This window comes from Suncus etruscus, chromosome 12, assembly GCF_024139225.1.
Source record: "Suncus etruscus isolate mSunEtr1 chromosome 12, mSunEtr1.pri.cur, whole genome shotgun sequence".
NCBI lineage: Eukaryota > Metazoa > Chordata > Mammalia > Eulipotyphla > Soricidae > Suncus > Suncus etruscus.
In genome coordinates this window covers 102,328,423-102,332,569 of record NC_064859.1, presented here as the reverse complement: position 1 = coordinate 102,332,569, position 4,147 = coordinate 102,328,423, and the positions used below count along the sequence as shown (strand labels likewise).

The following is a 4,147-nucleotide window of genomic DNA, read 5'->3' as shown; positions in this document are numbered from 1 at the left end:
TAACCCCTGAGCACTGCCGGGTGTGGCCCAAAAACTAAGAAAAAAAGAAGAAGGAAGAAAGAAAGAAAGAAAGAAAGGAAGGAAGGAAGGAAGGAAGGAAGGAAGGAAGGAAGGAAGGAAGGAAGGAAGGAAGGAAGGAAGGAAGGAAGGAAGGAAGGAAGGAAGGAAGGAAGGAAGGAAGGAAGGAAGGAAGGAAGGAAGGAAGGAAGGAAGGAAGGAAGGAAGGAAGAAAAAGAAAGGAAGAAAGAAAAGAAAGAAAGAAAGAAAGAAAGAAAGAAAGAAAGGAAGGAAGAAAGAAAGAAAGAAAGAAGAAAGAAAGAAAGAAAGAAAGAAAGAAAGAAAGAAAGAAAGAAAGAAAGAAAGAAAGAAAGAAAGAAAGAAAGAAAGAAAGAAAGAAAGAAAGAAAGAAAGAAAGAAAGAAAGAAAGAAAGAAAGAAAGAAAAGAAAAGAAAACATGAACCACAGAGCTTGACAGAGATTGAGAATATCTCAAACATGCTGGCCCCGACCCAGCCTACCCATCGCCCCAGCAGAAACAGCACTTTTCTTTGCATCTGGAAAAGTGAGTTATCTAAGGGCCCATGGATGGGGGGCAGGGGTGTGTGCATGTTTTATTTGCATGTTTTTGGACCACACCCTGCTTGCCATGGTCAGGGCTGACTTTTGTCTCTGCAACTCAGAAATCCCTCCTGCTAAGGCTTGGGGGCCTTTGGATTGGTCCCCATATTGTCTTCTAATTAGATGCCTCTCAGTTGCTTCCTTTGGTTTTCCTGTTAAAAAGATGTTTCTGGAGCTGGAAAGATAGCACAGTGGTAAGACATCTGCCTTGCATGCAGCCAGTATCCTGGTTTGATTCCCATAATCCCATATGTCCCCACCCTCACCCCTGAGCCTGCCAGGAGCGATTTCTGAGCTCAGAGCCAGGAGTAACCCCTGAGCACTGCCGGGTGTAACCTAAAAACTAAAAAAAAAAAGATGTTTTCCCATTGCCTCCTCATCTGACTCTTTCCCCTCCATTGGGGGTAAAAGATACTTCTTTTCTTCTTCTTCTTCTTCTTCTTCTTCTTCTTCTTCTTCTTCTTCTTCTTCTTCTTCTTCTTCTTCTTCCTCTTTTTTTCTTCTTCATCTTCTTCTTCATCATCTTCTTTTTCTTTTTTTTTCTTTTTTTTAAGCCTACAGCACCCAGTGTTCCCAGGCGGTCTCCCATGCAAGCACTAACCAGGCCCGACCCTGCTTAGCTTCCGAGATTAGATGAGATCGGGCGCGTTCAGGGTGGTATGGCCGTAGACCCAGATACTTCTTGATGGTGCTCACAGCCCTCTGCTCCACCATGGGGACCCCACATATACACTCTGTATTCCCTTCTTCAATCCAATATGCAGTGGTCAGGAAAACACATTCAGGGCCAAAGCGGTGGCGCAAGCCGTAAGGTGTCTGCTTTGCACGCACTAACCTAGGACGGACCTCTGGCTCAATCCCCCGGCACCCCATTTGGTTCCCCAAGCCAGGAGCGATTTCTGAGCACATAGCCAGGTGTAACCCCTGAGCATGACCAGGTGTGCCCCCCCCCAAAAAAAAGAACAAAAAAGAAAAATATATTCAAGGTCTCTCTTGCCCTGAGCCCCATTGAACCCAGGTCAGCTGGGGATACGAGGGAAGCTCCTTCCAAGCTCCTGTCCCTCACGCCTGGGGACATATGGAGGGCCTTGGACCCTCCTTGAGATGACCCCACGCACACACCAGGTCACAGACGCTTGGAGCAGGTGGGACACTTTCGTGGGGACCACAGAGAGCTTTCCAGAAAGTGACTCCCTAAAACTCACAGTCAAGGGCAGTAAAGGAAGTTTCTCTCGGAGGCCATCTTGTGGTGAAACGCTTTATAGAATCTAGAATTCTCTTCAATAATATTGCAACCCACAGTGTCTGAAGGAAGAAGGGAGAAAGAGGAGAGGGAGAGAGACAGGAGAGGGAGAGAGAGGGAGCAAGACAAAGGTTGTGTGGGAGAGAGAGAGAGACAGAGACAGAGACAGAGACAGAGACAGAGAGACAGAGACAGAGACAGAGAGACAGAGACAGAGACAGAGGGAGAGAGAGAGGGAGGGAGGGAGGGAGGGAGGGAGGGAGGGAGGGAGGGAAAGAGAGAGAGAGAGAGAGAGAGAGAGAGAGAGAGAGAGAGAGAGAGAGAGAATGTGTGCCCCACAGAAGGCAGGAAAGAAAACTGGAGACATTATTGGCGGGAAATGTGCCCTGGTGGGAAATGTGCCCTGGTGAAGAGTGTTGGCCATTGTATGACTTACTTTCAATTATGATCATCTTTAGAACTGTGGATCTCACAGTGATTCAATTAAATATTTTTTTTGTGGTTTTGGGGTCACACCCGGCGGTGCTCAGGGGTTACTCCTGGCTCCATGCTCAGAAATTGCTCCTGGCAGGCACGGGGGACCATATGGGATGCCGGGATTCGAACCGATGACCTTCTGCATGAAAGGCAAACGCCTTACCTCCATGCTATCTCTCCGGCCCCTAAAAAGAATTCTTGAGGGCCAGAGAGATAGCATGGTGGTAGGGCATTTGTCTTGCATGCAGAAGGACAGTGGTTCTAATCCTGGCATCCCTTAGGGTCCCCCAAGCCTGCCAGGAGCGATTTCTGAGTGTAGAGCCAGGAATAACCTCTGAGTGCTGCCGCGTGTGACCAAAAAAAAAAAAAAAAGAGAGAGAATTCTTGAGATCAGAGTAATAGCACAACAGATAGTCTTGCACACTGCCAACCCAGACAGACCCAGGTTCGATCCCTGGCATCCCATACAGTCCCCTGAGCCTGCCAGAAATAATTTCTGAGCATCGCCAGTTATAGCTCAAAAAAACAAAACAAAAAATAACCTAGCAAACAAGAAAACCAAGTAAGATTGTTCACTGGGGCAGGAAGAGGGGAGTTCTGGGAACAGCTCCTCACCAGGCTGCGGGGAGGCAATGGGCCTGGCATGCAGTGTGCTCGAGTGTCCTCCTCGCTCAGCGCGCAAGGGAGAATGAATGGCACCGGGATCAAGCCTGGGCTTGTACAAGCCAAGTCTGTCCGTGGGTCCTTGGACAGGATCCTGTCCTGGGTGGGACAGGAGGACAGACCAGGAGCTTCAGCGGCACAGAGTGAGCAGGGCTCCTTCCTGTCCTTTGGATGATCCCCAGGGTCCTGTTCCAGGGGTCCAAGTACCCCACAGGGATGCTGCCAAGTCCCACACTCTGCTCTGGCCCCTGGGGTCCTCCACTTGGCTCTCCCTCCTCAAGGCTCCCCACATCTGGAAACCAGTTCTGGGGGGCCACCTCAGCCTGTCCCTCTGCCCTCCTTGGGTCCCAGCCACATCCGGGATCTCAGCTACTGTCTGTAGCGGACTTGCATTTCTGCCAGGAGAGTCCCAGGCACAGGGGCCTTTCACAGCCTCTCACAGAGCCAGCTAAGCCAGTGTGGTTAGGATGGTGGCCATGGTGTGGCACTGTGTGACTCTGGGTGGCCCTGCCTTGGGGTGGGGGCCCCTAGCATCCAGTGCTCAGCTGCTCTATAAAGCCTAGGTGGACAAGGAAGTTGGTTCCTGCTAACTTTGATATGCTGGATATTTGGAGTGCTGGGAGTGGCTGGGGCATCATTCATTAGGCCTGGGGAAGCAGACGGGCGTCTGGGGGGACAGAATGCTTGTGGGGGGTGCAGGGGAAGGGGCAGCCCTTGGTGGGAAGTGGCTGCATGAAGCCCAGGACACTGCTGGCCTGAGGAAGGAGTTTCTCAGGCAGCTCCTGGCTCCCAAAGCCGGCACCAAAATGAAAGCTCTACCTGGCTTGCTAGGAGAAAGCACCGGGCTCCCCAGCCCCCAGCACCCTCAGGCTTGGCTCTTTAGACTCTCGAGGGTAGCGGGCAGGGCCCAGCCTGCTCTGGCAGCTTCTGTCTGGTGCTAGCAGTTCTTCAAATTTCTGTGAGAGCACTGTTTTGTGGAGTCCAGGCCAAGAAACTGAAGTGACACTGTGCTTTGGGCCAGGGATGGCCCCAGGGATGCTGAGCTTGGTTGGGCAGGGTCATCTTTGAAGATAGCAAATGCCACCAGCCGGGCAGCAGCTGCTCTGGGCGGCCTGAGCAGATGGTCATGGTCCAGCGGGTTGGGCT

General features: G+C 51.2%; 1 non-coding gene across 1 annotated transcript; it reads right to left on the bottom strand.

Annotated features, from left to right (window-relative positions):
- Window positions 1–1,170: 1,170 nt before the first annotated feature.
- Window positions 1,171–1,289, bottom strand: LOC126024986 (5S ribosomal RNA). The gene has a single exon (XR_007501045.1). It is a non-coding gene; the product is annotated as a 5S ribosomal RNA (ribosomal RNA).
- Between the last annotated feature and the right edge of the window lie 2,858 nt (window positions 1,290–4,147).